Below are 21,062 nucleotides of genomic sequence, written 5' to 3'. Positions count from 1 at the left end.
AATAGAGGAGGAAGATGAGAATTCTGAGCATGTATGTATGCCTCATTTGAAGGTGGTAAATACAGGCACTAAAGTAAATATTTTGCCACAAAAAGTATAAAAGATCTAGCTGAACATAGTTCTCCTTAATTTCTTTCTCTCTCTCTCTCTCTTTTTTCCCCCCTAGACCTTGGTCTAGAAGAGGCTGTGCGGGGATGAGGTGCAGCCTGGTGTCAGGGAGGTGGTCTGGGCTCTGTCAATTTCCATGGGCAAGACACAGACTGTGGTGCCAGGGTTCTGAGGGTTTTTAAAGGCCCATGGCAACAACTGCCAGGGCTCCTGGGAAAGTCCCCAGGCATCCAGGATCCTACGGCCTTGGCAGTCCCTCTGCCCCTCTTGGCCTCATTTCCCAAACGGACCCAATATTAATCAAGCACGAGAACCTGAGGCACGACCTAGCAAACGGCTGGCAAACTAATTTTAAAATCCAATTTAAAGTTGTGTATGTGTAAGTCCCCGTGTATTACTCTAGAGGATTCTATCTTTCAAGTACAAAATTTTTAAGTCAAATAAGGTAAACTGTATTTTGATTCCCATCGAGCCTCAGTGCAGCGCCCGCAGCCTCAGGTCAGTGCTAATCCTCTCTAAGTGCCCGTATAAGCAAGTCACAGCATGGTCCAGAGAGAAAGGTCAGGGCTGCTGACATTTATTGTGTTAACACTGTTGATGTGTGTTTGGCTTTGTCTGGCAGGAGAGAAAAAATAGAAGACACGAATTATAGTTGCTGGAGTGGGGGAGAGCGAGGCTTCCGGGATCTGGCACATGTTGTCCAGCTTCCTAAATCCTGGGCTCCCTCTAGCCTCCTGCCAAAAAAAAAAAGGATTCAGAAGAAACAAGAGTGAGGAGAGAGCAGAGTTCTGGGGCAGGGAATGGAGCAGAGAAAGCAAGACAGGGGACAGAATGTGGGGAGAAAGGGGACACAGACGCCAGCACTTCATAATACCTGCTTGTCTAACTCAGAGCCCTGTCTTTTTAGTGATTCTGTGTCTGCCAGGTCTCGGCCTCAGGTGCCAATGGTGAGATAGAGCGTCCTGTCCCAGAGCCAGCAGCAGAGCCTGTCCTGTGAGGATGACAGCATTATGCTTCTCCTAACACATGCCTTTTGCATTCAGCAACCCAGATGTATTTGTCCGGGTTTTTCTTCTTTCTGAGACCTAAGCTGGATAGATACATCTAGAGAATTTCTACAGGGCTTTTTTTTTTTTTTCAGGCACTTTCTAAATTTCATTGCTCCTGTCTCACACTTTTTGTCTCAAAAGAACAAACTTTAGGATAACCCAAAATGACTCTTGGCTACCTGAGGGGTCATTCTGCTGTGGCCTTGCCCCTGCACCCCCAGCCAGAGACATCATCCATGCAGGTAAAAGTTTTGAGTGACTGGAAGAAGAGAGCAATGCTGGACAGACATCCTGGAGAAGAGAGGAGGGGTCCTGGCTAGGATGGGTGGGTGGGAGTAGAAGGAAGCTCCTGACAGAAACACTTGATAATTTGGTTGCTATGGTGGGACCCAGGGAGGCGCTTCAGGATATAACTCTCAGGAAAGAAGACACTTCTATTAGGAGGTGAGCAGGGCAATGAGCCAAGTAAGTCATAGGAGGGCTTTTCCATGATGTTGTAACTGTGACTCCCTGGGGCACGACCACCAGGGAGTGGTCACAGTTTCACTAGGCAGCTCATAGAATAATGGATACCATGCCCTAAGCACATGCCGGAGCCTGGTATATGGTAAGTGGTCTTCAAATATGAGTCAGTATCATGATTGCTATTGAGCAGAAAGCTGCCTCACCAAATATTTAGCCACTGGCCCAGTGTTGTCTTCAAAACAACCTGGTCCACATCTGAGCCCCTGTGTTTTGTTTCCATAATAAACTTCTCAGAGCCTTCCAGCATACCCGTCACTGCATGGTCTCTAGATAAACCACCATGGTTGCCTTCTATAGTCAATTCAAGTTATTAATGGCCCCTTTTAAACATTTGAAAATGTTTACGGTACCAGTATTGAATCTAATATTTCAGGTATTATGTGACCATCCAAGAATACAGTGGAAAAGAACCCCTTCAATTCTCTCACCTGTTTATAAACAAGCCATTATGCCAGGCATGTATGAAATGCTGGAGGTATGAAGATGAATAAAACATAGTGCCTGCTATTTGCAATAGCCCCAAATGGGAATATTATCATCATAGTTGATAGATCAATAAATTGTGGTATATTCACACAATGGAATATTATATGATAATGGAAATGGATGACAACTGCATACAACAATATGAATAATTCTTACAAACATGATGTTGGTAAAAAAAAGCCAGGTATGAGAGTACATACTATTTCTGGTCTATTTTTAAAAACTGTGCTGAAACTAATCTATGCTGTTGAAAGGCTGGATAGCGGTTTCCCTGGGGAGGGAAATAGAGAGAGTAAGAGAGCACAGGAGGGTTGTGGGTGCTATAATGTCTGGTTTCTTTATTTTGTATTTTATTTTTTTAAGACTTTATCCATTTATCTTTAGAGGGGAAGGGAAGGAGAAAGGGAGAGAAATATCAATGTATGGTTGCCTCTTATGCGTCCCCTGATGGAAACTGGCCTGCAACCCAGGCAAGTGCCCTGACTGGGAATTGAACCACAATCCTTTGGTTCTCAGGCCCAGGCTCAATCCACTGAGCTACACCAGCCAGGGCATCAACTGATTTTTTAAAAATAAATTTGGATATGAAGGCAAATTTTAAAAAATTTTTATTTATTGATTTTAGAGAAAGCAAGGGGGAGAGGGAGTGGAGATAGAAGCATTGATTTGTTGTTCCACTTATTTATGCATTCACTGGCTGATTCTTGTATGTGTTCTGACCAGGGATCAAACCTCGGTATGTCGGGATGATGCACTAACCAACTGAGATACCCATTCAGGGCTTACTGTTAATTGATTTTTGACAAAGGTGCCAAGACGATTCAATGTGGACAAGAATAGTCTTTTTAACAAACCATGCTAGGACAACTAGATAGCTACATGCAAAAGAATGAAATTGGGCCTTTACCTCACACTATACACAAAAATTAACTGAAAATTGATCAAAGACCTAAACATAGAAGCTAAAACTAACAACTTCTAGAAAAAAACATAAAAGCAAAATTTTTTAAACAACTGATAGTTAATTTATTAAAAAGATTGATTCAGGCATCTGCAGTGGTAACTTCAACCTCAACTCCTGGCACAATACTGATGGAAGTAGTCTGTTTAACAATCTCAGAAGGGGTGTGCAGGTCAGTGAGTTGCTTGTGGATCCTCATCTGAAATCGATCCCAAGTCTTGGAACCCTCCCTGCAGGGAGTTTTTCCTGTAGTGATTTTCAGAGTCTAGGTACGCATTCAGACTGGTCCTTTCACTTTGAGATCCTTTCACTTTGAGATCCTTTTCCTTTGCACCTCCAATTAAGTCAGCATACACCTTCTCCAAAGACTTTACATTCCAACTGGTTAGAGTAATTCTAATTCAGTGAATTGCCACCTCTGGTTCCATGGGTGTCTTTCCTATATCTTTAAAAGCCATTGCTGAGGTGAGGCTTCCTGACTGACTTGTTTCTCAGTGAGAGCAAACAGTGGTGAGCCAGGAGCAGAAGTGGGCTGAACAGCAGTCAGCTACAGCTGCAACTTCCTCAAAAAAGAAAAGAAAAGAAAAAAGACAAGACAAGAAAAGAAAGGAAAGGAAAGGGAAAAAAACCGTAAGAGCAAACCTCTGTGATCTTGGACTAGACAAAGGTTTTTTAGATGTACATCAAAAGTACAACCGACCAGAGTAAAAATTGTTAAATTGGACTTCACCAAAGTTAAAAACCTGTCTGCATTAAAGGAAACTATCAACAAAGTGAAAATGCAACCTACAAAATGGAAGAAAGTATTTAAACCATATACCTGACCAAGTTTCAGTATCCAGAATATATCAAGAACTCTTGCAACTCAACAATAAAAAGACAAGAAATCTAATTTTAATATGGGCAAATGATTTGAATAGACATTTCTCCAAAGAAGATATACAAATGTCTAATAAGCACATGCAAAGATGTTCAACAACATCAGTCATTAAAGGAATACAAATTGAAACCACAGTGAGATACCACTTCATACTTACTAGAATGGCTATGATAAAAAAGATGGACAATAACAAGTGTTGACAAGGATATGGAGAAACTGGGACACTCATACATTGCTGGTGGGGATGTAAAATGGTGTGGCTGCTATGGAAAATGGTTTGGTAGTTTTTAGGATTGTAAACATAGAGTTGCCATGTGACCCAGCAACTCTACTCCTAACCAAGAGAGTTAAACATATGTTTATACAAAACTTGTACACAAATGTTCATAGCAATTTTTTCATAACAGCTCAAACGTGGAAACAAACCAAATATCTATGGATAAACAAATGAATGGATAAACAAATGTAGTATATCCATATGATGGAATATTATTTATCCATAAAAAGAAATGAAATACTAAATTATACTATGACATGGGCAAACCTTGAAAATTTTATGCTAAGTGAAAGAAGTTAGTCACAAAGAATGACATATTATATGATTTTACTTATGTGAAATGTCCAAAATAGGTAAATCTACAGAGATAGATTAGTGATGGCCAGGGGCTGACAGGAAAAGGGAATAGAGAGATTGCTGATGGGTATAGGGTTTCTTTCTCGGGATGATGGTCACACAAGAAGTAGGGTGTGATCAGCTGGTTGGGCCAAGTACCAGTGAACAGAAGCTCAAAGAGCAGTTCCTTATTTGAACTTTCAGGGGCCACTAATTCTCTATGATTAGTTAAGGCTCATACTTGGGCAAAGATGAAGTTCACAGAGTTATTTAATATAGTAAGTTTCCTGGGATACTAGACAATGGTTCAAACACCCAGACTCATAAACTAATCACCAAAAAGGCAGAGGATATGAGTAAACTACAAGAAAAGAAATAGCCTTGGCTGGTGTGGCTCAGCTGGTTGAAGTATTGTCCCATAATCCAAAAGGTCACAAGTTCAGTTGCTAGCCAGGATGCACGCCTGGCTTGTAGGTTTCGCCCTTATTGGGGCGCATATGAGAGGCAACTGATTGCTGTTTCTTTTTCATATTAGTGTTTCTCTCCTTCTTTTTCTCCCTCCCTTTCCCTCTCTCTCAAATCAATAAGCTTGTCCTCAGGTGAGGATTTAAAAAAAAAGAAAGAAATAGCTAATAGATGTGTGAAAGGTCTTCAATTAATTAAAGAACTCATAATTTAAAAAATGCATCACAAAACAATGAAATTTCATTTGCCATCTATCAGATTGGTGAACAAAGGTTTGGTAATGCCCAGTGTTCACAAGATTATGGGAAATATGCACCCTCCTACAGTGTTCCTGGGAGCGTAAACACATTCAACTCTTCTAGAAGGCAATGTCAACATTTTGAATGCTTGTTCTCACTGACTCAACAATTCGACCTCTAGGAATTTACCCAAGGTATATTCCCACAAAATTACACCAAAATCATGGGCACAGTGTTTACTGCAACATTGGAAAGCACTTAGACATGTATCAGCCAGCAGGTTAAATACATCTGTGTAATGGAGAAGTATGCAGTTACTGAAACATGAGGTAGAACTACATATATGGACATGGAAAGATCTGTGTTTTGTTTTTAAAAAAACTAATGTGCACAGCAATATGATCTTATTTGTATTACTACACTTGATCTTACCCAAAAGGCTGAGAAGCAATGATCTTATTTGTGTTAAATAAAAAAATAGATAAACAGAGATACACAGACATATTTTTCAGGAGGTGTATGCAAGAACTGGTAGTAACTTTGGAAAGTAGGACTGGGGTTTGGAGAGAGAAAAAGATAACTTACTTTTTATTATTATTTATTTATTTTAATATATTTTATTTATTTTTAATATATATTTTATTAATTGTGCCATTACAGTTGTTCTATTCCCCCTTCATTCCCCTCCACCTTGCACACCCCCTCCCCCACCATTCCCCTCCTTTAGTTTATGACCACGTGTCTCAAGTTCTTTAGATTCTATATTTCCCATACTATTCCTGCCCTCCCCCTGTCTATTTTCTACCTACCATCTATGCTACTTATTTTCTGTACCTTCTCCCCCCTTCTCCTTCTCCCACTCCCCTGTTGCTAACCCTCCATGTGAGCTTCATTTCTATGGTTCTGCTCCTGATCTAGCTGTCCTCTTAGTTTGCTTTTGTTTTAGGTGTGGTTGTTAATAACTGTGAGTTTGCTGTCCTTTCACTATTCATCTTTTTTTATCTTCTTTTTCTTAGATAAGTCCCTTTAACATTTCATATGATAAGGGCTTGGTGATGATGAACTCCTTGAATTTGGTCTTATCTGAGAAGCACTTTATTTATCCTTCCATTCTAAATGAAAGCTTTGCTGGATAGATCAGTCTTGGATGTAGGTCTTTGGATTTCATGACGTGGAATACCTCTTTCCAGTCCCTTCTTGCCTGTAAGGTCTCATTTGATAAATCAGCTGACAGTCTGATGGGAACTCCTTTGTAGGTGACTGTCCCCTTATCTCTTGCTGCTTCTAGGATTCTCTCCTTCACTTTAATCTTGGCTAATGTAATGATGATGTGCCTTGGTGTGTTCCTTCTTGGTTCCAACTTCTTTGGGACTCTCTGAGTTTCCTGGATTTCCTGGAAGTCTATTTCCTTTGCCAGATTGGGGAAGTTTTCCTTTATTATTTGTTCAAATAAGTTTTCCACTGGTGGCTGTTCCTGTTCCCCTTCTGGTGCCCCTATAATTCGAATGTTGGAATGTTTAAAGATGTCCTGAAGGTTCCTGAGCCTCTCCTCATTTTTTTGAATTCTTGTTTCTTCATCCTTTTCTGTTTGGTCATTTTTTTCCTCCTTCTGGTCTACTCCTTTGATTTGAGTCCATTTCCTTTCCATCACTATTGGTTTCCTGTGTATTTCCATTCATTTCAATTAGTTTAGCCTTCATATGTTTCTCTAATTTGTGACTAAAATCAACCAGTTCTGTGAGCATCCTGATCACCAATGTTTTGAATTGTGCATCTGAAAGTTTGGCTATTTCTTCATTGCTTAGATTTATTGGCTCTGGGGCTCTGAGTTGTTCTTGAGCCATGTTTTGATCTGTTTGTGCCTGTTACATATGAGGAGCGGAGCCTTAGTTGTTTGCCAGGGCGGTGCCACCCAGGTAGCTGGTTTGTGACACTGTATGTGGGGGTGGGGTCAGAGAGGGAGCCATGGCGGTCCTCTCTGCTTGCCCAGTCCATCCCACTGCTCGCCCCCACCTGTTTATCTGAGTGGAAATGTGCAAGCCCACAGCCCTGCGCCAGGGCCTGCGAGGTCTGTCTCAATGCACGTCTCTTCACTGGTTTATCTGAGCGCAAATGTACGACCACAGACAGCCAGCCACACAGCACCTTCCCTGGGTCCTCCTGTAGCTACCCCGCACCTCGGATCCACACCCTCTGCTGCCTGTGCGAGCCCAGGTTGGAGGATCTTTTTTGCCTGACCTGCTCTGCTGCTGGCTTCGCCCCTCTCATTGGTTTAGCTGAGCGGTTTGTTGTTTTTGGACTCCAAATTATTCGATCTTCTGTGGTTTGATTGCGTTTATTGTTATTAAAACTTTATTGTTTTTAGATTTGGTTGTGCGAGGAAGCAAAGTGTTTCCACCTACGCCTCCCTCTTGGTGGAAATCCTTTAAATTATTTTTAAAATTTTTCAATAATTGACATATATTATATTAATTTCAGCTATACAACATAATGATTAGACGTTTATACCACTTACAAAGTGATCACCCCAATAAGTCCCTGTTTTTTAAATATAACCAAGGCTTGTCCCAAACCTAGAGATTCAGACTTAAGTCTAGGGTGGGGTCTAGGCATCAGTTGATTTAAAGTGCTCCAGCTGATTCTAATGTGCAGCCAGGGCTAAAACCACAACTGTTCCTCCAAATTACTTTCTTGAGAAAGGTTGCCCATTACTCTGAATCCTAGCTGTTGTAGTTGTCAAGGAACCACAGAAACAGATTCCACCAGTTTTAACCTGCACATAACACATAACCTAATCTGTAAGAACTGAGTTGAAGCCTCCAATCCAACTGAAAGCCTGAAAGGAAGGAACCCATGTAGGAACCAGTACAGAGGAAAGTTCCAACAGGACATACTGAGTGACCACTCTGTAAGACTACCTTCTTGGTTTTTTTAAAATTTTATTTTAAACATTTTATTTATTTATCTTTAGAAGGAAAGGGAAGGAGAGAGGGAGAGAAATATCAATGTATGGTTGCCTCTCCTGGGTGGGAACTGGCCTGCAACCCAGGCATGTGCCCTGACTGGGAATCAAACCAAGATCCTCTGGTTTGCAGGCCTGCGCTCAATCCACTGAGCTACACTAGCCAGGGCTGTAAGACTGCCTTCTTGTGATAGATGCCACAAACCCTTTGGGATTACATATAAAGGGTAATATCACTCCAGATCATGTTTGGGGGCAAAGACTAGAGCTCTGCTCCCCAGGGGATGAGAAGATCTCAACCTCAGTGGATCCTGACCTTGTCTGGTTTGTACTGTTGTCCTCTGCCAGGCCGTTAATTACATTGCAGTTAAACCAAAATCTCTTTACATTTCTCTTCATTGTAGGATAAGTGGAGCTTCCCCAGGTGTCTGGGGAACTAAGGGAAGCTGTGTCCCATAGCCTTGGCGAGGCCTATGGGACCCTAACCAGTGCATGTGGACTAACCTCCCACTGATACCCAGTGCACACTGGGACCATAACCAGTGTTCTCAATAGCCTTCAGACTGGGTTCGATAAACCATTCCCATAACATGGAGTGGGCTTGTGTATGAATTATGTTATGTTACGTAATATTCTGGCCGTTTTCTGGCTTTGTTCCCCTCTAGTACTTAAACTGGTAGGGACTCCCTGCTGGGGGTGATGATGGGAGACACACACAAGGGGACAGGTGCCACAGTGGGTGCCACTCTGGGGAGCAGGGGCCATGACATGTGCCAGAGATATGCAGACAGACACACAGCTTGCAGTGTGCATGGCTCACCCATCAATGAATAAAGGCATGCCAGGCATCACAACAGCTCTGTGAATATTTTTCCGTTTGTACGAATACCACAAACCTGCCTGACCTTGAATTGTGGCAACACATTCATGGACTGCCTTTTTCAGTTAAATGGACTGTAAGAACACCAACTACTCAGGCTTCCTGGAGAATTGGGTAGCCTCGAGGACTGAAAAACTAAGTACTATATGGCAAAACACCTTGGCAAGCAGGTAAGGTCTCTGTGAATTGTAAAGGCAACACCATTGAGGACAGGGTCACATGCTCCCAAGTACCTCACCAATTCAGCATTCTCTCTCCTAGGGGCAACTCCATTCTCCCTCAGAGCAACAGAATTGGGCAAGACAAAAGACAGAGAACGCCCTTCCTACTTCTATGCCAACAGCCTCAGTTTAGCAGGGGATAGAACAGGATCTTCCTTTGGCTACCTGTGGAGGGAGTTCACCATGGAAGGATTCCAAGGCCAAATCAGGTATCAGTGGAAGGTTAGTCCAAATGCACTAAGCCAAAAATATATACATGCATACATAAATGGAAAAAGAGAGATGAAAAGGTGGGGTGGGGAGCCTCAAGTACCGAGCAAACAAAGCTTGAGTTAGAAACAAAAGCAAGTAGTTATATACTAGTAGGACTAAGCTGGCAATCATCCAGGGGCATATTTGGCCCTGAGTTCAGGGCAAGATTCCTGAAGTGTGGGGGAGGGGTCTAAAGAGGAAGTCCCCAAATGGTATGCTATCAGTGAGGAATAGCACCAGCCTTCAGAAGAAAGCTGAGGATTGCAGGTGGTAAGTGTACATGATAGCAAAAATGATCTCAACCTGTCTCAACAAAGATAAAGGTATAACTTGGAGTTATTTTGGGTTTGGTTCTAGAATAAAGCAAGTATGACAATCTTTTTGTTGGTGGAGGATCTTGCTTCTCTAAGGTACTGATAAATTTCCTCAGCATATTCAGTCACATTTATCACATTTGTACCAGTATCTGATGTGTCTTCAGGCTGGGAATAGAGAACTAAATCTAAAAGCATAAAGGAAACTGCTAAAATCCAGCAGGAAGTGAAGGTCTGACTTAAGTGTCTACTGTTGTCTACTTCATACACATCCTCAAATGCCATCCCATCAATCCTTGTGCAGCTGTTTCTGTCTTCTTACTCAAGCTCATCCATGCAGGTAACGTAGGTTATCAAATCCTTGCTTGGCTGACACACAGACCCCACAGTCAGAGAGCGCTTTCTTCTGGCTTGAGGGAAGACAGTTTCCGATCAAGAGAAACACCTGAGTGTTTTGATCCCCTGGCTACAGGTCCTCCTGAACTGCTCATTCTCAGTTAACTCACCTGGCACTGTTCTTTTAGGGGATCCTGGCTGAGCCAGGCTCTAGTTATCATCTGACAGGCACGAGGACCTCAGGACACTGGAGCCAGGACTACTTCACTCTTAGAGCTGCTGAAGTGCATCACTTCAGTCTCCACAGGCTGCTGCAATCAGGAAACGAGAGAGAGACAAGCTGGATTAGTCAACCTCTTCTACCAGGAGCTCCAAGGATGCAGTGAATCTCTAAGAAAGAGAGCACTAAGACTATGATCTTCCCGTCAATTGTTATGGCTGAAAGGGAAGAATGTACTCTTTACTCTAAGAACTCTTAGCTTTTCTTTCTTCCTCAGAACACACTGGGTATTGCCTAGTTGTGTTTCTGGTTTGCAAATCCTAATCCCTTAAATAAATCTTTGCCATTTATTTCTAGCCAAAGCCTCCAGACTCCTTTTTAGTTCATTTGACAGTATAAATGTTAGATAGAACAAGAGTCTCAAGGTCTGGGCAATTCTTACTAAATGGTATCTTGCTAAATGTTAAAATGTAGCACAGTACTTTGTAGATATAGTTTTAAACAGAACATGCTTGACAGGAACTCAACGAGTGTAGCTAACTGCAAAAAAATCAATATGTAATTGACTAAATAGTGTATATAAGCGATAGCTAAGCCTCCCTTCAGGAAGGCTGAGCTTTGGGTGTGAGTCCCCTGTCTCCTTTACTTGCTTCAAGTAAATAAAATTATCAAATGAAAACCACATCTTATTCTGCAACAGGACATCCCAAGAGGGGAACCCCCTGAGTTCCAGTACCACATTTGGCAACTCAGATGGAACTCTCCTAAAGGGACTCCCTCTGGGCCTGGTGTGGATGCTCGGTGAAGCATTCGGCAGCAGCAGTTTGTCCAAGGCTTACTTGCCTAGGTCTCCACTGGACGAGGGATCCATTCTGTAGGAGACTCCTGCTTGATGCTGACCACTGGAATTGCTGCCTGGCCTGCCTCCGCCATGAAACAGCGGCCATTTGAACCTGGGTTGTTTTTTTTTTTCTGGTGCTTCAGAAGGGAAGTGGGCAGGTCAGCCCATGGTTGCTTTAGTTAGTATTTCTATTCCTGCTTTGGATATAGGGTTGTCAGAAGGATAGTTTAATTTCTGGTTCTCTCTTGGTTTCAGGTTGTGTGACATGAGATTTAGGGCCCCACCTACTTCTAACTTGGGGGTTGAGAAATCACTGTAGGGCAACCCAAAACATTCTCTAGTGACAATCTCTGGTTTTGCTTTCTGGTGGTCAGGGAACCCTGCGTCACTGATAGCGTTTTTGGTGAGCTAAAGGTTATGAAATCATAGACTCTACCACCCTCTAGTTTCTGTCTTATAAAAGGGGGATTTTGTTTTTTTTTCTGTGTACATTTGCATTTGCCTTGCTTGTCTTGTATGTAAATGTGCTGGCTTGGGGGGGGGATGCAAATTTGGTGCCTGAATGTAGCCCCTTGGGGTGCATCCTCCAGAAATGGGTAAAAAGAAGAGCAGTGTTTATTTACTTAAAGAAATTAAGTGTTTATACAAATTAATGTAATGAATGAGTCAATGGTAGGAAACTGCCTGTCCTGTCCAAGGTGAATTCAGGAGGCATTGTTTTCTAAGTGCAGCTTCTTTGCTTCCTCAGGTTTCAGCATATCCCATGAGACCATTTACTTTATACACAAAAGCTTCTTCCCTGCAATTCCCACCCTGCTTCCACCCGAGGAGTACACCTTCTGGAGTACCCACAGCCAAGGTGGAACTCATGATACGAAATAGGAATGGCATCCAAACCTTGCAGTTCCCTGCACAACAATGAAGTTCCCATCAGACTGGCCTTGTGCTTTCCAGTGGAGGTGATCTGGGATAGAAGAGAGGGTCTCTTACCTAGAAGACAAGCAAGACTGAGCAACAAAGGTTTGGCTATAAAACTCAGGAGCCAGTCTATGGTTATTGGTGTAAAGATACATGCTTGGGGTTATATGGTAAGAAACTGGTTTTATCTATGAGCCAAAAAAAAATGAAGCATGTTTTGCAGGCTGTCTTAATAAGACTCCCACTGCTTCCCTTTGTCTGAAGGATAAGGGGGGAAAAATAACATGCCACATCTCTTCAAAGAGTCTCACTGATATAAAGAGACACTCTTTTAGCAGGTGTGATTTCAAAAATTTTATCAAAGGGGTGGTAACACAGGTCAAATACCTTAGGAATATTGATAATTAAAGAAAACTAAGATTACCTGATAGGATTGGTGCCCCTCCAAAAAAAAAGAGAGATAAAAGTCTGCTATGATTTTAAAATGTAGGTAGCCCTGGTCAGTGTGGCTCAGTTGGTTGGAGCATCATCCCATGTATCAAACGTCTGTGGGTTCTGGTCGGGGCAATTACCCAGGTTGCAGGTTTGATTCCGGTGGGCGTGTGTAAGGGAGTCAACCAGTTGATGTTTCTCTCTCACATCGATGTTTCTCTCTTTCTCTCCCCTCCTCTAAAAATCAATAAATATATATACATATATATTTTAAAATTGTTTAAAATGTAGGTAGAATCAACCATATGTACATATTTTGATTAACAGAAGCCAAAAGTCTGGGCTTCCTAGCCACATGGTGTGAAAGAAGGTGGAAACGACATCGGGAAATGAACTGCTCATAATGTGATGAAAAATTTGTTAAGAAGCCATTTACTGGTTCCCTGTCCATTTATCTGCAAGGATAGTTTTGAGTGGGCAGGTACACAGTCATGCATTCCCTTGTGTCAGCCCAATCAAGCTAAGAAGACTCTTGAGACCTCAGCTTCTTTTCTGAGCAGCTTCTCCTCTCTCTTCCAAAGCTGTGGGGTGGAACAGGTTGAGGTGAGAGAGCTTGCTCTCGGTATCCACTAGATGCTTCTAAGCTGTGTCTCCTCCTTGGGGAGTGGCCCCACTCAGCCAGGGTACATGCCCCTACGGCTTTGGGAGTCTGCTGACTGGCAGTGGGATGGGCTGACCTGGACACTTGCCCTGCTGTGGAAGCAGCAGGTGGAGCAACCCAGTGTTTTGTCACAGCCAGATGCAGTTATGGGTGTTTAGGAACAGAACTCTGCACTGCTCAGGTGTGCACCAGAAGGGAGACAGGTGCGGGGAGGCCACACCACCCAGAACCTCTTTTAGCAGAGTGGGTCTGAATAGCGGCATGTGAACCAAACTATTAAACAAGGCGTACTGGGCCTGTCCTCTGCCTTTCACAATTCAACATGCCTGGGACATGGGGGATAAGCCTGCAGAGGCCTTTTCAGCCCATGTTCTCTAGAAGTTCTGAAGCTGGAGGGCTGAGAGGAACAGCGACCTGTAATTGTAGTAGGAGGTGACTCTGCCACTGTGGGTGTCTTAGGCTGGAGAGAAGAGGTGAAGCAGCGTGATGCCTTACATGAGTAGCCTTTCATGACATTGCTGATTCTCCTTAATTTTCCCATTTTATTATCTTAACAACCTCTGCCCGCAGCTGTTTCCAGTATCTTCTTGAGGTCAGAATCAAAGTTTCATGAGTAATGTTTCTAAACTGGAGATAGGGGTAGGGGGTGGGAGAGTCGCAGTCTGTGAAAGATGTAAACTATGGGTATATAGGCCCCAAGCGATCTGCTCATCAAGCCTTGTTCCATGCTGAACTAAAAGGAGCAATGAGGTTGTATAGACACAGATTAAAAAAATAATACCTGGGTTTGGACTCCTCAAGACCTTTCAAAATGACAGTGGGGCAGCTTTCACAGTAGCCATAATAAAGGGACCAGTGGGCTCTCCAAATAAGGTGGGCCTTCCATTCTTCATGGAGACCACAGTCCTCAGGAAAAATATTCAAAATTACCCTACCCAAACTATGCTAGGAAACCAGTGAGACCTGGCTTAAATTACTACCCATTACTCTGACCTGGATCACCTCAGCACCTAAAGAAATGCTTAAATTAAGTACTTTTGAATTTGAGTATGATAGGGATTCATGGGGCTCCTCCCAAATTTTAGGATGCCCAGACCCATTAGTAGAACAGGTTGTTAAATATATTATCCAATTAGGAAAGGTAACTGAAAACTTAAATCTAATTTGAATTTACCAGCACCAACAGATACACCCATATGATCCAGGGAACTGAGTATATTTAAAAACCTGGAAATCAGGATCCCTGAAAGATCAACTGAATTCAATATGCACAGGTCCTCATTTAGTATTACTAAACACATTTTTCTCCAAAACTATATGATAAAGCTCTGTGGATAGGATATAGCTTTCTCAGATGAAGCCAATTATACCACCCAGCGAAAAAGAGGAAATAGATCCACAGTACTACTGTGAACCAGTCTGACAAGTGATGCCCATTTACTATTATACACTCCTGTTCTCAGAAATCCCAGAACCTAGGGTACCCCATAGGTCAGGCAGCCAGAGAATTTCACTCCTCTAACTGAAAGACGTACCCCATTCCTGCTGAGTTGGAAGCAGTTAAAGAAGTATGACCTATATCCCCATGCTATCAAGAATGAGGAATGAAAAAACCAGTCTATCTCTCCCTCACGCTTTTTCATTTTTTAAGATTTTATTTTAGAGACAGGGGGAAGATAGGGAGAAAGAGAGGGAGAAAAACATCAGTGTGTGGTTGCCTCTCACACAAAACCCAGGGTTGGGGACCTGGCCTGCCACCCAGGCATGTGCCTGACTGAGAATCACACTGGCAACCTTTTGGTTCACAGGCTGGTGCTCAATCCACTGAGCCACACCAGCCAGGGCTCTCTCCCTCTCTTTCTCCGTTCCTTCCCCTCTCTCTAAAAATAAATAAATAAAATCTTTTCAAAAAATGATTTTGAAGAACAATGTGAGTGTACTTAACACCATATAACTGTAAATGTAAAAATGGTTTAAATAATAAATGTGTTATGTTTACCACAATAAAAAAAAATAGAATGACTCTGTCTGTACATAGTGTCCTGGAAAAATGACCATGAAAATTGTTAAGAGAAATCCACATTTCAGGTCAAATGTGTGTTTGTGTGTGTACGTGTTCATAGAAAAAGGCATGCAAGAATACAAACCAAATTTCCTCACTAATTCATGGAGTGTGAAGTATTTATTATTTGACTTGTAACAAGGAGCATTGGATTTAGAGCTCAGAACCAGGCTAAAGTTCCAGCTCTATTACTGATCTGATGTGTGACATGGGCGAATTACAGTTAGTTTCTTCATTTGTAAAACAGGAAAATAGTACCTGCCTCATTAGAATTGTTGTGAATTGGAAATATTAGAACAGTGCCCGTCATGATAAGTTATATTGTCATCATTATATTATTGCCTCCTTCATTGTCCATGTATTCTGTGCATTCTTCCATCCCTCACTATTTTATTGGGATTGAGAAAAGATTTGATTAAGTACCAGAAAAGAAAAACAAAAACAAATTACAAGACGCCTAAAATTGAGTGGATTCACATAGCACTTATTTCAGATCCCACTAAAGCTAACTTGCTTCTACAGCTATCTGAGGTGATACTGAGGCCCTTAAGGACTAGTACAATTTTAGAGACTTCCTTCTTCTTGGCCTGTGATCACATAGAAGGTTCTCTTAAGACTCACAGCTTAGGAGTTCCCCCAAGATGGAGGTGTAGGTGGAAACACTTTGCTTCCTCACACAACCAAATCTAAAAACAACAAAGTTTTAACAACAATAAACGCAACCAAACCACAGAAAAATCGAACAATATGGAGTCCAAAAACAACAAACTGCTCAGCTAAACCGGTGAGAGGGACGAAGCCAGCAGCGGAGCAGGTTGGGCAGAAAAGATCCCCCAATCCGGGCTCACGCAGGCAGCAGAGGGTACGGATCCGGGGTGCAGGGTAGCTACAGGAGGACCCAGGGAAGGTGCTGTGTGGCTGGCTGGCTGTGGTCGTACATTTGCGCTCAGATAAACCAGTGAAGAGCCATGCATTAAGACAGACCTCGCAGGCCCTGGCACAGGGCGGCAGGCTCACACATTTGCGCTTAGATAAACAGGCGGGGGGTGAGTGGTGAGGCAGATCAGGCAAGCAGAGAGGACCGCCATGGCTCCCTCTCTGACCCCGCCCCCACATACAGTGTCACAAACCAGCTACCTGGGTGGCACCGCCCTGGCAAACAACTAAGGCTCCGCTCCTCATATGTAACAGGCACAAACAGATCAAAACATGGCTCAAGAACAACTCAAAGCCCTAGAGCCAATAAATCTAAGCAATGAAGAAATAGCCAAACGTTCAGATGCACAGTTCAAAACACTGGTGATCAGGATGCTCACAGAACTGGTTGATTTCAGTCACAAATTAGAGGAACATATGAAGGCTAAACTAATTGAAATGAATGGAAATGCACAGGAAACCAATAGTAATAGAAAGGAAACTGGGACTCAAATCAAGGGAGCAGACCAGAAGGAAGGAAAATATGACCAAACAGAAAAGGATGAAGAAACAAGAATTCAAACAAATGAGGAGAGGCTCAGGAACCTCCAGGACATCTTTAAACATTCCAACATTCGAATTATAGGAGTACCAGAAGGGGAAGAGGAACAGCCACAAGTGCAAACCTTATTTGAACAAATAATAAAAGAGAACTTCCCCAATCTGGCAAAGGAAATAGACTTCCAGTAAATCCGGGAAGCTCAGAGAGTCCCAAAGAAGTTGGAACCAAGAAGGAACACACCAAGGCACATCATAATTACATTAGCCAAGATTAAAATGAAGGAGAGAGCCCTGGCTGGTGTAGCTCAGTGGATGGAGCACAGGCCTGCAAACCAAAAGATCGCGGTTCGATTCCCAGTCAGGGCACATGCCTGGGTTGCAGGCCGGTTCCCAGCAGGGGCCAGTTCCCAGCAGGGATCGCATGAGAAGCAACCATACAGTGATATTTCTTTCCCTCTCTCCTTCCCTTCCCCTCTAAAGATAAATAAATAAAATCTAAAATAAATAAAATGAAGGAGAGAATCCTAGAAGCAGCAAGAGCTAAGGGGACAGTCACCTACAAAGGAGTTCCCATCAGACTGTCAGCTGATTTATCAAAAGAGACCTTACAGGCAAGAAGGGACTGGAAAGAGGTATTCCAAGTCATGAAAACCAAAGACCTACAACCAAGATTGCTCTATACAGCAAAGTTTTCATTTAGAATGGAAGGGCAGGTAAAGTGCTTCTCAGATAAGATCAAATTCAAGATCAAATTCAAGAAGTTCACCTCACCAAGCCCTTATCATATGAAATGTTGCCCTTATCATATGAAATGTTAAAGGGACTTATCTAAGAAAAAGAAGATAAAAAAGATGAATAGTGAAAGGACAGCAAACTCACAGTTATTAACAGCCACACCTAAAACAAAAGCAAACTAAGAGGACAGCTAGATCAGGAGCAGAACCATAGAAATGAAGCTCACATGGAGGGTTAGCAACAGGGGAGTGGGAGAAGGAGAAGGGGGGAGAAGGTACAGAAAATAAGTAGCATAGACAGTGAATAGAAAATAGGGAAGAATAAGAATAGTATGGGAAATATAGAATCTAAAGAACTTGAGACACGTGGTCATAAACTAAAGGGGGCGAATGGTGGGGGAGGAGTGTGCAGGGTGGAGGGGAATGAAGGGGGGAAATAGAACAAATGTAATGGCATAATCAATAAAATAAAAATATATTAAAAAAAAGACTCACAGCTTAGGAGCTTTTTCCTAAGTATCTCTACATCTTCACTATTGCTCTTTGGTATACCCCAATAAATCTCTTCTTGTAGTGCTAATGATTTCTCTTACTAACTAGAACTCTCTCCTTGATGGTTGTCTGATAAAACCTGGAGTTGTAGTAGTTGCTGTATCCCACACCTTGTCTCTTTTATAGGACTACTACCAAATTAATATTCTTCAGGCTGAGAAATGTGGCACCTTTTAGGCAGTGATTAGATTTTTCCCATGTCTTTTAGAACACTTCACGTTCAGCAAATCTCATTAATGTTAAATAGGAAACAAACCAGTAACTTCTTTTGGCTTACTTTACCCTAAGGGCACTAATGTATGGAATCAGAAATCTTACTTCTTTCAGAACAGGATGGCAATGAACTTCCCTGATAGTAAAGAGCTCTCAATTTTATTAATTATAATGCTTGTGACTAAAACAAAGCAGTAACTCCTTTCATTGATTTTACATGATCTCCAGGGTTTCTCGTCTCCTCATTTCCTTCTTTCATCCCTTATATTTATTCATTCTTTCCTCTTGTTCCCTTCCTCTCTTCTCTCTCTCTCTCTCAAAACATTCTTAAGCACCTTCTGTGTGTTAGGCACTCAGCAACAAAGGCTGAGGAAAAGATGACCTTCTCGTTGTTGTGCATGTGTACACATGCATTGGGAATTGAGACATTCATTAAATAATCACCAAATCTGTAATTTCAGACAGCATCTGGTGCCATATAGGAAAAACACAGAACTCTGTAAGAAATCTGTTGGTGTAGGCTTCATCCAGGAAGTGCCAGCTGAGCTGGAGTAGGAAGGATGAGGAGGAGTTAGTCAGTTATTTCCCCTGCATTTAGAGCACCAGTCCCTGGGTCTGCCTGATAGGAGGTGCTCATAAATATTTGGACGAGAAAGGGACACAGTGAAAAATGTGTCCAGCTTTGTTTTGACACTAATCACTTAATAAAATTGACTGTTACTAATGAAAGGAAATCCAAAGTAGAATACAGAAGGACAAAGTGACACAAGATGAGGGTGAAGAAGTAGCAGCTAAATTACACTCAGGCCTTTCAGGGTGTATAGAGTCTTTATCCTAACAGCAATGAGAAGCCACTGAATGATTATTTATTACAGCTGACGTTAAACAAATATGCCTATTATGTGCTAGATACTGTGCTAAATATTTTACTTGCATGCTTTCATTTAATCCTTGAAGCAATCACATAATAATACTACTGTTTCAATTTTACAAACTGAGGACACTGAAATGTAGAAAGGTGATTTGCTCAAAATCCTAAATGTACAGAGGCTGGACTTTATAACCCCTACTATCAACCAGGATATCACACATGCTACGAGAAATAAAAAGTAAGCAAGTATGAACAGCTAATCCTAATCTCCTTGGTCAGAACAGCCCCACTGTGGAGTTGGTAGCAGAGATATCAGGGTTTAATGAACTAATCATCGAATTGAACTAATCCCGTTTTTCCAACTCCATATTAATCAAATAACCTTGTAATTATATTTTGGCTCCCCATTTAGATTTTTCTCCAGGAAGATAATGCACTGACCAGCCTACACATGCTGTTTGTTCCAGTTGGCAATTTTATTGCTCATTATGGATTAATAAATTGGCACTCTACTATTTTTAAAAAGGTGAAATACACTAAAATATATAAAATAATCTTAAAGTTTTTTTCATGAAATTAGTTTAAAAAATAAAAATAATATATATTGTCTTTTTTAATAATACTGCTTTGAGTGACCATAGATATGGTCATGAAGTCTAGAGATGAGTAAGCCCTTTCTATATCTTCTTTGTCAAAGCCCCTAGCACAGCTCAAGAGCTTCCATTGTTTTCCAATTGGCAAACTCCTTTCCTTCCGCATATATTCAGAGGATTGTTCTTCATATGAAAATAAGCAGCAGGAGGTTGCTACTAGGGTCTCGTTCCTGTCCCCCGGAGTAATACACACCCTATCCTAGGAGCAGGCGGGTTCCCAATAATATCGTTAAACCCGATGTTAATGTGCTTGGGGCCACAACCACAGCAGCCACTGCCAAACCTGCACCCAGTTTGCAGCCCCTACACCAGACGAAAGGACACCCGTCCTCCTTTCCACTTGTGGGCTCCTTCCAAACAGAGACTCCATGAAATGTTACTGACGTCCTACTCCTTGTTGACTCAAGTTTTGTTCTTTTTTTATTGTCTCTACAATTTCTTTAATGGGCAAAACCAGGACAAACGCAAGTGGACATTTAAAAGTGAAAGTTTCATGAAATGTACCATTTCTCATTAAGATGTCTACTTAATGACACACAAGGGCTAAATAGTGCTTTCCCCCAAGAAAAATATTCAAGTCTCTTGAACAGAAGATTGAAATGACACTCTAAATATCGGACCCCCTCCCCCCCCCCCGCCTCGGCGACGTAGGAAAAGTCAGCAAGTGCAAGGTCAGCCTCCTGAAAGGCCTCTTTCTTGAATGGAGAAAAGAATGAAGCTGAAGGATCAACAAAGGGAAGGGCCTCAGCAACTTCAGCGCTGGGTGTGGAAGGGGGACTACAATCGTTTAAATCGATGACAAAACTTTCACTATTCTGCTTTTTAGCCATTTTCACCACAGAGTCTTTAACCAAGAAATTACATAAAGGAACACATCTTTCTAGCCAAAAAAGAAAAAAAATTACTAGCAACTAGGCGTCCCTCCTCAGAATTTCCAGCTGCCAGCAGCATGCAGGGTTGGGATGAATTAGGCGGTGGGAAGAAGCATAAGCCGACGAGCCAAGATGGCCACTTTCACAGGACTGAGGGCCACTGGCTCGCTGTCACCCGAGCATCCAAACGTGGGGCCGCCGGAAAAACCCACGGGAAAGAGCCAGAAGACAAAACCTTCACGATTCCGATCGCCGCCGCTGGGGGA

At 42.2% G+C, this 21,062-nt stretch overlaps 2 long non-coding RNA genes and 1 pseudogene across 2 annotated transcripts in view; 1 reads left to right on the top strand and 2 right to left on the bottom strand.

The window, feature by feature from the left end:
• Positions 1-12,256, top strand: part of LOC128627321 (uncharacterized) — a 31,298-nt gene extending 19,042 nt beyond the window's left edge. The window contains exon 3 of the long non-coding RNA XR_008391483.1: positions 12,101-12,256. This is a non-coding gene — a long non-coding RNA (uncharacterized LOC128627321). The remainder of the gene's footprint in view (positions 1-12,100) is intronic.
• LOC119059888 (uncharacterized) lies at positions 677-12,924 on the bottom strand. Its single transcript, XR_008391484.1, has 4 exons — positions 12,843-12,924; positions 12,250-12,342; positions 10,462-10,602; positions 677-842 (listed from the first exon to the last, which is right to left on the bottom strand). It is a non-coding gene; the product is annotated as an uncharacterized LOC119059888 (long non-coding RNA).
• LOC119059883 (40S ribosomal protein S20-like) lies at positions 3,212-3,681 on the bottom strand (annotated as a pseudogene).
• Positions 12,925-21,062: the final 8,138 nt, after the last annotated feature.

Source organism: Artibeus jamaicensis, unplaced genomic scaffold (genome assembly GCF_021234435.1).
Source record: "Artibeus jamaicensis isolate MK-2021 breed Jamaican fruit bat unplaced genomic scaffold, CSHL_Jam_final contig_384, whole genome shotgun sequence".
Classification (NCBI taxonomy): Eukaryota; Metazoa; Chordata; class Mammalia; order Chiroptera; family Phyllostomidae; genus Artibeus; species Artibeus jamaicensis.
The sequence above is the reverse complement of the archived record's forward strand: the minus strand, read 5'-3'. Positions and strand labels throughout refer to the sequence as shown.